Source organism: Callithrix jacchus, chromosome 20, assembly GCF_049354715.1.
Source record: "Callithrix jacchus isolate 240 chromosome 20, calJac240_pri, whole genome shotgun sequence".
Lineage (NCBI taxonomy): Eukaryota > Metazoa > Chordata > Mammalia > Primates > Cebidae > Callithrix > Callithrix jacchus.
This window is the reverse complement of record NC_133521.1, coordinates 14466335-14477211: the sequence shown is the minus strand read 5'-3', so window position 1 is coordinate 14477211 and position 10877 is coordinate 14466335. Positions and strand designations below refer to the sequence as shown.

Here is a 10877-nt window from a genome sequence, read left to right as displayed (position 1 = left end):
GCCCAGCCCCCAGGTTCCTGGAGATGGTCCTGCACTCACTCTTCTTGCAGGAGGTGTGTGTGCACTCTGCATTTGCAGGAGCTGGCACAGGTGCAGGAGACACCTGCAAGGAAGAAAAAGGCAGTGAGCAGTGAGTGTTGTGCCTCCCATCCACCTCAGGCAGCTCAAATGCTGGACAAAGCACTGGGCCTTGAGGGTGACCTATGGCTGGGCAATTTTCAGCCGGTCCCTCACCTCAGAAGTGGGAGGCACTGAGAAGATGACAGTGTTCTAAGTAGTGGTGAAGGTGCTTGGCAGGGAGAAAGCTCAAGAAGTGCAAAGCAAAGGAGTCCATTTTAGGTAGAGTTCAAAATGCACCTGCCTCCTGCCCCAGAGACCTTCTATTCTGGAGTACGAAAATGAAGACACTAAGCCCCGAAACCGGGCATCCCTTACCAGCGGCGCAGGAGCAGTTGGGGTCCATTTGGAGGTGAGATGTGGCTGGAGTTCCTAAACCAGAAGCGAAAAAACAGGCTGGCCGGGAGGTGGAACAGAACACAGGATCAGGCCTCTGACTTTAGAGTCAGGGCAGGGTGCCCGGCGCAGACGCCCTGCCCCAGGTCTGGCAGCCGCAGTGTCAGCGCCGCCCCCGGGTTCAGGGCCTGACTGCGCGCTGCAGGCGGGCTGGGCGCAGGATCCTCCCCGGGCGCAGGATGCACCCTGAGGGCGGACCTTTGGCTCTCGCTCGCTGTGGAGGGGCTGTGCTCCCGGCGTTACGCGGCGTCCTTACTATAATCCCGGCTCTCCCGAATTTCCCGCAGATTGCATTCCACTCCTGTCCTGGGCGGTCCGGGAACCCAGCCTCAGGTGGTGGCCGTATCCCCACCCTCGCACCCGGCACCAGTAACCCGAACTTCGCCTCCGTGGGAATCCGTGTGCAACCCCAACCTCCTGCTCACGTTCCTAGATAGGACCGAGGCGGGAAGCGCAGCGAGGGAGTTGTGTGCAGAGGACCAGCCTCCCCTGTGACCTTCGACCCACCAGCATAGTCATCCAGATCGTTTGGCCTCCTTTCTCCTCTTCACAGCAACAGGCCAGACACAGGGCCCTGCCTCCCTCCCTTCCATTCTCGACTTCTGAGAGGGTGATGGGCACATTTGTTTAAGTCCTCTTTTGCTTTTTAACTTCTTTCTGGCTTCCCACAGCCTAGCTGGCCCATCAAGACCAAGGACGTGCAAAGCTTGGGACGTCACCAAGGAGAGATCTTTGCCATGATGTGGTGACTCTGCATTAAATTAAGAAGCATGATAAGTGCCTACTTCAAGGAAAGAGGTCCTGGGCTGGGATGGGCTGGGCTGGGCTGGGCTGGGCTGTGCGCGGCAGAGGGGCCAGGCGCACCACTCCCTGAGCTCTGCTTGGTGCACACCGTGAGACCGCGCCTTTGGCGCCTGCTCGCTCTCGCAGAAAGGGCTGTGTGCCTGGAAGTACCCCAGGTCCCCGAGGTCCTGGCTGCCTTTCCCAGTTTCACTGAGGTTGCCTTCCACATCATCATATCGTCAAAGTTTGTACATCTTTCGTTTTTCCTGTTGTTTCTTCATGTATTCACTGAATCTTTTCTCGTTTAATCTAAAAAATGGGTCACGTTTGACAATTGAGACTGGAAGCGATCATCTATAACACCCCACCCATTTGATGTGGCACAGTGCAATGCCATTTTATAGCAGTGTAGACTCAGTGAGGTAGCCTGGCTTCCTGAAGGTGTTCACATTGTTAGTGGCTCACATTTCCACGCAGAGCCTGGTCTCTAAACTCCCGGCTCAACTCCCACCCCAGTCCATTTATTCCAAGACACACAAAAAAGGCCAGATAAGATTCAAGTCGTTTTATTGTCACTCACATATTTAAGAGAAAAAGAAATGCAGCAAACTGCTTAGGGTTATATTGTTTTAAATATCCAGGTTTGTGCAGATTGATCTATTTACATCTGGGAGCAGAGCTGTCCCCACATAAGGCACGGCGGCTGCACTTCTCAGACGCCCCTTTACAGATGCAGCCCTGGGCACAGTTGGCACAGCCCACCGGGCAACAGGAACAGCAGCCTGAGATGAAAGGGAAGAATGAGAGGTGAGCTGACTTGACCAGGCACCTCCCCAATAGCAAGCTTGGCTCCAGCTCAGACCCCAGACCCAGAGGGCACAAAGCCCTCTGAGAGAAAATGACACAGCCAACAGGGGCAAAGAAAGCCCAGTTCCCCAGAAGAACGTACTCAGGGCCAGCCGAGGGTTCCCTCCCAACCTTAGCCACAGCCTCAGATTCCTGGAGATGGCCCCACACTCACTCTTCTTGCAGGAGGTGCATTTGCACTCTGCACTTGCAGGAGCTGGGGCATGTGCAGGAGCCACCTGCAAGGAAGAGAAAAGGCAATGGGCAGTGAGTGAGATGTAGAAGGTACAGCAGTGGGTCAATGGGTCTCCAGTGCCCCTCCTCTGTGCAGGGCCAGCCCTCAGAGCTCTTTTCCTGATCTGGACAGAAGAACACAAGCCCCATGTCCTCTCCACTCAGGCTGGGAAGGGCAAACACCCTCCTGTTTTACCCCACCAGGAAGGTCCCAGGTGCACATACAACCCTGAAATCCTGAGATTCCGAGCTGGAACCTTCTGCCCTGAACCCTGAGGGTTCAGAGTTTCCAGTCCCCATCCACCCTGATTGCCCAGAGCCTGGACAGAGCATTGGGGGCTGGGGCGGTGGGGGGGGGGGGCTGACCAACTGGGTGATTTGCAACAGGACAGCCTTGAGCCTCAGTATCCTGAACTCTTACTTAGAGGCCCAGAGAGGAGGGCAATGCTCTCAGGGGTGTGATCAGAAAGATAGCACCTAACCAAGTAAAGGAATCCCCTTCCTTTCAGAACCGAAAATGCGACCTCCAGGTCGGGCAACACGGCTCACGCCTGTAATCCCAGCACTTTGAGAGGACAAAGTGGGCGGGTCACGAGGTCAAGAGTTGGAGATCAGCCTGACCAATATGGTGAAACCCGTCTCTACTAAAAATACAAAAATTAGCTGGGTGTGCCGGCGTGCATCTGTAATCCCAGCTACTCAGGAGGCTGAGGCAGGAGAATCACTTCAACCCGGGAGGCGGAAGTTGTAGTGAGCTGAGATTGAGCCATTGCACTTCAGCCTGGGTGACAGAGCAGGCCTCCCTCCCGGCCCTGCCCCCCTCCAAAAAAAAAGCGACTCCTGAAACCCAGAGACCCTCTGTCCTGGGGCTGGGAAATGGGGATCCCAGGGCGCAGGGTCGGGCTTCCCTTACCGGTGGCTAGGAGCAGTTGGGGTCCATTTCGAGCCGCGATAAGGCTGGAGATCCCACGCGAGAAATTCACAGACTATCAGGCACGTGGAAGGCGTGGTGGAACCCAACAGCCGCGGCTGCTTTTATAGTCAGGGAGGGGACCTGGCGCAGAGGCCCCGCCTCGCACTTGCACCCCAACTCGCTGAGTCGGCGCCGCCGGCGGTCCTGGGCTGGGTTATGCGCAGCGGAGGGACCCGGCACACCATCCCCAGCTCTGCTCCGTGAGCACCGCGGGACCGCCCCTTTGGCTGTGCGCCCGGCGGTGCGAGGCGACCCCGAGGTCCCCACCGCCTTTCCCAGTTTCCACGAGGTTGCCCTCAACCCTCCTCCCTGCGGGTTCCGGGAACCCAGACTTACCGTAGAGGTCGTCTCCACCCCACACCTCGCCCCACCGTTTTCTGCCGGGCCTGTCCCAGAGTCCGTGTGCAGCTTACTGCTCCCGTCCCGGCATCTGCTGAGTGCGGGGCAGGGAGGGTGCGGTTGCGAGCGAGTTGTGTGCAGAGCATCCGCCACCCCTGTGGCTTTCATTTCTCCTCGTCCTGTGCCATGCTTGTCCCTGTCCACACCTAGGTCCCTCGGACCAGCTCCTCGGTCCACAGTAACATGGGAACACGGGTCGGCCTCTCTCTCCTGTCCATTCTGCTTGCCTGAGAGAATGTGGGGGCAAATTTATCCAGGTCCTCCTTCGCAAAAAACTCTCCATGCTCCCCACAGCCTTAGGGCACTTCACTACCAGATGGCAGTTCTGGACATGCGGATGTCCCCAAAAGAGCGATGACTTCAGGTGATATGCAGACCCTGCTTTAAATTAGAAAGCAAGAAGGGGGAGGTGGCGGGAAGCTGTGGTCCCAGCTACTTCAGAGGCTGAGGTGGGAGGATCGCTTGAGTCCAGGAGTTTGTCATGCCTGGACAACACAGGGAGTCAACGTCTCTAAAAAATTTTTAAACAGACATCCAGTTATTTCTCCAGTACATCTGACTTTTGCATAATAACATTAAGTCTATACCATTCCCACCCTCCCCTACCCCATGCCTTTCTCTTTCTCTCTCTCTTTTTTTTATTTGAGACGGAGTCTCGCTCTTGTGGCCCAGACTGGAGTGCAATGGCAGGATCTCAGTTAACTGCAGCCTCCGCCTCTCGGGTTCAAGTGACTCTCCTGCTTCAGCCTCCTGATTAGCTGGGATTACAGGCCCCCACCACTATGCACAGCTACTGTTTTTGTATTTTTAGTAGAGACGGTTTCACCGTGATGGTCAGGGCCTCCTCTGTGCAGGGCCAGCCCACAGAGTTCCTTTCCCAGTCAGGACAGAGGAACAGAAGCCCCATGTCCTCTCTATTCACACTGGGAAGAGAAAACACTCCTGTTTTACTTTGGCAGGAAAGTCCCAAGTCCACAGGCAACCCAGGAACACTGAGATTCCTAGCCAGAACCTTCTGTCCTGAACCCTGAAGATTGAATGTCTCCAACCCCCATCCACCCTGATTGGTCAGAGTCTAGACAGAGCATTGGGGACCAGCCAGCAGGCCCCTGACCAACTGGGTGATGTGCAGCGGGACAGCCTTGAGCCTCAGTATCCTTAACTCTGACTTAGAGGCCCAAGGAGGAGGGCAATTGTCTCAGGGGTGTGATCAGGCAGAAAGTACCTAACCAAGCAAAGGAATCCCCTTCCTCTCAGAAGTTAAAATGTGACTTCCAGGCTGGGCGCGGTGGCTCATGCCCTAATCCCAGCACTTTGAAAGGCCAAGGAGAGCACATCATGAGGTCAGGAGTTCGAGACCAGCCTGACCAACATGGTGAAATGCCGTCTCTGCTAAAAATACAAAATTAGCCGGGCGTGGTGGCAGGCGTCTGTCAGTCCAGCTACTCAGGAGATCGCTGGCCCTGCACGGAGGAGGCCCTGACCAACAGGGTGAAACCCGTCTAAGGCAGGAGGATTGCTTGAACCTGGGAGGTGGAGGTTGTAGTGAGCCGAGATTGTGTCATTGGATTCCAGCCTCAGCGACAAGGCCAGGCTCCGTCTCAAAAAAAAAAAAAAAGAATTGAGAGAGAGAAAGAAAAAAAAGGAAGAAAAAGACACTTTGGGAGGCCAAAGCCGGCGGATTACGAGGTCGGTGATTGAGACCATCGTGGCTAACACGGTGAAAGTCCGACTCTACTAAAAATACACAAAATTAGCCGGATGTTGTGGCAGGCACCTGTCGTCCCAACTACCCGGGAGGATGAGGTAGGAGAATTGCTCGAACCCGGGATGTGGAAGTTGTAATGAGCCGAGATCGCGCCGCTGCACTTCGTCCTGGGCGACAGAGCAAAACCCGAGCTTGCACCCGCCCGGCTGAGTCCCGGCAGCCCGCGATCCTGGGCTGCGCTGTGCGCAGCAGAGGGCCGGGCGCACAGTCTCCGGAGCTCTGCTCCGTGCGCACCGCGGGACCTCTCCTTTGGCGCCAGATCGCGCGCTAGGGGCTGTGCGCCCGACGGCCCGCGGCGTCCCTGAGGTCCCGGCCGCCTTTCCCAGTTTCCACGAGGTTGCCTCCCACCCTCTTCTCCTCGCGTCCGCGAACCCGGCCTTGGCGTCGCGATCGTCTCCACCCCACCCGTCGCCCCGCCGCTTTCAGCACTGTCTGTCCCGGAGTCCCTGTGCAGCCCCAGCCTCCTGCTCCGGTCCCGGGATCCGCTGAGTGCACAGCGGGGAGGGAGCGGTTGCGAGCGAGTTGTGTGCAGAGCTCCCGCCACCCATGTGGCTTTCGTTTCTCCTCGTCCCCCACCATGCCTGTCCCTGTCCACACCTAGGTACCTCGGAGCCGCTCCTAGGTGCACAGCAACACCGGAACACGGGGCGGCCTCTCTTTCCCGTCCATTCTGCTCGCCTGAAAGGATGTCGGTGGCGCGTTTCTCCAGGTCCTCCTTTGCATATAAGTTTCCATGCTCCCCACAGCCTTAGGGCTGCCCCACTACCAAATGGCAGTTCTGGACATGTGGAATGCCCCAAGGAGAGATGACTTCAGGTGATACGCAGACCCTGCTTTAAATTAAAGAGCAGAAGGGGGAGGTGGCGGGAAGCTGTAGTTCCAGCTACTTAGGAGGCTGAGGCAGGAGGATCGCTTGAGTCCAGGAGTTGGAGTTATGCCTGAAAAACATGGGGAGCCAACCTCTCTAAGAAAATATTGAAAGGAAGACATCTAGTTATTTCTCTTCCGTATGCCTATTGTATAACAGTAAGTCTATATCAGTGTTTTCTTTTGTTTTTGTTTTTTGCTGTTGTTGTCGTTGTTGTTGTTGTTGTTGTTGTTGTTGAGACATTCTCACTCTGTCGCCCAGGCTGGAGTGCAAGGGGGCGATCCCCTCTCACTGCAGGCTCCGCCTCCCAGGTTCAAGCCATTCTCCTGCTTCAGCCTCCTGAGTAGCTGGAATTACAGGTGCCCACCACCATGCCCGGCTAATTTTTTTGTATTTTTAGTACAGACGGGCTTTCGCCGTGTTGACCAGGCTAATCTTGAATTCCTGACCTCATGGTCCACTTGCCTCGGCCTCCCAAAATGATGGGATTACAGGCGTGAGCCATTGTGCTTGGCCACCAGTCCCTTTTCAAACATTTTCATTCTTTCAATCCTCAGAACAATCCTAAATGGAAATAGAATTTATGAACCCGTTTTGCTAATCAAAAGACTACAAGGAAAGAGTTCAAGTAACAGGCTAGTAGTCATCACAGAAATGAAAAGTTGTGCGCTGATTTAAATCCAGCCAGCCTCTTCAAGAAAAGCGTCCATGATTAATCGTACTTTTGGCCCAGGTATGTGGCCAACATGTCTCTACTGCTGGAAATCTTTTAAACAACAGGTGCCTGGCTCACACCTGTAATCCCAGGACTGAGGAAGGTCGAGACCGATGGATCACCTGAGGTCAGGAGTTCAAGACCAGTCTGGCTAACATGGTGAAACCCCATCTCCACTAAAAATACCAAAATCAGCCGGGTGTGGTGATAGTCACCTGTAATCCCAGCTACTCAGGAGTCTGAGGCAGGAGAATTGCTTGACTCTGGGAGGTGCAGGTTGCAGATTGTGCCATTGCACTCCAGCTGGGAACAAAGACGAAACTGTCTCTCAAAAACTAATCCAAAGAACTCCCAAATAAACAACAGGAAGCTAGCAGCTACATTGGGGCATGGCAAAGATAACCATAAGTGTAATACCTGCTCATACACACACACATGCACACGCACGCACACACACACACATGCACACGCACGCACACACACACATTAATTTGGGGCTATCTTCCATGTGTGGGACAAGATTTCTTTTCATTTTCTTTGGTGGAAAAGAGTTTTCTTTTCATAAAGTATGTTTAAGAAAATATTAATAATTTCCACGTAAAATATTAACTCAAAGATGGTGCAGGTGGTAACAGAAAGGGCAGTCATTCCTCTGGACATGAAGCACAGAACTTTGCTCATAGATTTATAACCCTAGTGTTGATTAAAAGTTTGTGGGAACAGTTAATGATCTCTTTGGACCACAGGACACATGCTTGTGTGGTAGATGAGAATAACAGGATACACAGCTGAGCACTCCAGGCCTTTGTGTGCAAAGAAATAGATATCCCCTTTGCTCCTTAAAGTGATCCCAAAAAGCAATAGTTAATATTGTAGAGCACCCAGCTGGCATAATTATAAGTTCCTTCTAAGTATTAAGTCCTGTAATGCTATAAGCCAGAGGTTAGTATTATGCCCCTTGTACAGTGGAGGAGACTGAGCCACAGATAGGTTATGGCATGCAGCTAAAAGTGACAGAGGTGGGATTTGCACTCATGCCTGCTGACTGTGCCATGACACCCTCACCCACGACTCTGTGCCACCAAGTCACATGAAAGATAAGGACATGGAAAATGTAGCACAGAGGCGGCAGTCGGAAGTGAACTCTGTTGACAGTCATGTCCCGCTGCACAGCTCTGTGATTGCTCTGGGCATCAGTCTCATCTCTCAAGCCAAGAGCCAAATTTGTGCATCCCAAAGAGTCTGTATCTTTGAACTGAGATAGGCAAGGTTTAGCATCCAGTGGCATCATAATCTACCAGCTGTGTTCAGGGCGACAGGCCCAGTGCAGCATAGGTTCATTCGTCCCTTTACTTCTAAGATATGTGACATTGGGTAGGTTACTTAACTACTCTGGAAGACAGCATCAGCACTCCAGGCCCTGCATATTTGCTGTCCCAGTCTTGAGGCCTGTGACTCTCATTCCTGAAGTCGTGTGATTAGATGAGATGAAGGATGGGAAAGGCTTTTATGTCAGCTCAAATGCAGGGGCAGCATCTGATTGAAAAGTGCTTTCCGCAGGTCATCCACCCTCCTCCTGGCAGGATCAGCCAGGTTGCAATCCCATTCCCAGCATCCAATCCACAGCAATGCTTTCAAACCTTTAAAGGTTCTCTTAGCTTTGCTATTTCACAGGATTCATTCTCCAAAAAAGCCAGTGTACAGAGAATGATCATGATTGCTACTATTTATTAAACCCTAATCAGGGACCAGACTATGCTGTTGTTTAATCCCTGCACTGAGATACAATCTGCTTTCTACAAATTAGGAAGTGAAGGCTCAGAGAGTTTCCGTGATGCACTCAGGCCACATAGCCAGTACATGGAGAAGTGGGCTGTGAACCAGGACTGCCTGACGCCAAAACCCATGCCCCAGGCGCAGGCTGCCTTCTGAAATCTCTTCACAGGGCAGCAGTCGGCAAGCCCGGTCCTCACCTGTAGGCCAGGAGGATCATCTTCCTCTTTGATGGAACATCAAATTGCATTCTCTCCACATAGCCAGGGGAACTAATTGTTGGCTTTAATTACAAGTCAGCCAGGGCCTCAGTCCTTCCTAATGAGCACCACCACACTCTCCAAACTGCAGAATCTGCCATCATTCCTGCATACGCAGACATGAAGTATTTCATGTGGAACCCATGATCACACACATTTCATTGTGTCAGGAACAAGCTGGGCATTTCCTTCCACATTCTTGGTCACTCTACTGGTTTGAAGTAGTCAAGGGCCGAAATTTGAATGAGGAACAAATTCAGCCTGAGCTTGGGAGAAATTCCCGAATATTCAGAGCCATTTCACAACAGGGAGCTCTCAGGGGTCAGTGAGTGTCCTGTCAGTGACTCTGGGAAGGCCAAGCCTGATGGTCCCTTGTGGGGATGTGCTGGGCAGTGCTGCTCAGGGTGTGTAGCCACACACTGGGGCCTATTTGCTCTTTCTTTTTCTTCTTCTTTTTTTTTGAGACAGAGTCTCAGTTGCCCAGGCTGGAGTGCAATGGTGCAATCTTGGCTCACTGCAACATTCGCCTCGGGGGTTCAAGCAACTCTCATGCCTCAGCCTCCCAAGTAGCTGGGATTACCGGAACATGATGTCATACCTGATTAGTTTTTGTATTTTTAGTAGAAATGAGGTTTCATCATGTTGGCCAGGCTGGTCCTGAACCCCTGGCCTCTAATGATTCACCCACCATGGCCTCCCAAAGTGCTGGGATTAGAGACAGGCCTGAGCCACTGCTCCTGGTCTAGTTTTCTGTTTCCTGTCTGCAGTGAACGTCATCATATGTTCAAAGCTTGTACATCTTTGATTTTTCTTTATTTCTTCATGTATTGATTGAATTTTTGTCTAGTTGAATATTAAATATTGGTTTTGTATATTTTATTTCATTATCTCCATAATCGATAGGATTACATCTACCAAGGTGTGAGTCTGCGATGGATAGGAAATAAACACTCCCTTCACCATGGTGTTTGAAAAGCCCCATTGTGTTAGTCTGTTTGCTTCCCTGGAAGGGAATCCCTGAGACTAGGGAATCTAAAAAGAAAAAACGTTTGTTTTGACTTCTGCTTCTGCAAGCTGTGCAGAAGTGCGGTGCAGGCCTCTACCTCTGATGAGGGTCCCAGGAAGCCTACAATCCTGGCAGAAGGCCAAAGGAGAGAAGGCACATCACATGGAGAGGCAGGGAGCAAGAGAGAGAAGGGGGCGGTGCTTGGCTCTTTTAAACCACCAGCTGCAGAGTGACCTACCAGAGGAAGAACTCTCTTCACCGTGGGATGGCACCAAAGGGATCACTCCTCATGATCCCAAAACCTCCCACTAGACCCAATATTGGAGGTCACATTTCAACATGAGATTTGGCAGTGACAAAACATTTGAATCATAGCACCCATGTAGGATTCAAGGAACTGAGAAGTTGGGTTCCAGCACTGTAGACACTTTAGAGCCTAAAACCCAATGTGGATCGAGGTTGGGCAGGAAAATCAGAAAATAAAAATGAGGGATGAAGTTTCTGTGCCACATTTGACATGAGACTGGAAGCGATCATGTATGGCCCCCACCCATGTGGTGTGGCACAGTGCAATGCCACTTTACAGCAGTGTAGACTCAGTGAGGTAGCCTGGCTTCCTGAAGGTGTTCACATTGTTAGTGGCTCACATTTCCACCCAGAGCCTGGTCTCTAAAATCTCGGTTCAACCCCCACCCCAGTCCATTTTTGCCAAGGGCACACAAAGAAGACCAGAGTAAGG

At 52.4% G+C, this 10877-nt stretch overlaps 1 non-coding gene across 1 annotated transcript; it reads right to left on the bottom strand.

The window, feature by feature from the left end:
• Nucleotides 1–1846: 1846 nt before the first annotated feature.
• Nucleotides 1847–4670, bottom strand: LOC100894925 (uncharacterized). The gene is made up of 4 exons (XR_004737421.3): nucleotides 3686–4670; nucleotides 3290–3430; nucleotides 2318–2381; nucleotides 1847–2078 (listed from the first exon to the last, which is right to left on the bottom strand). It is a non-coding gene; the product is annotated as an uncharacterized LOC100894925 (transcript).
• Nucleotides 4671–10877: the final 6207 nt, after the last annotated feature.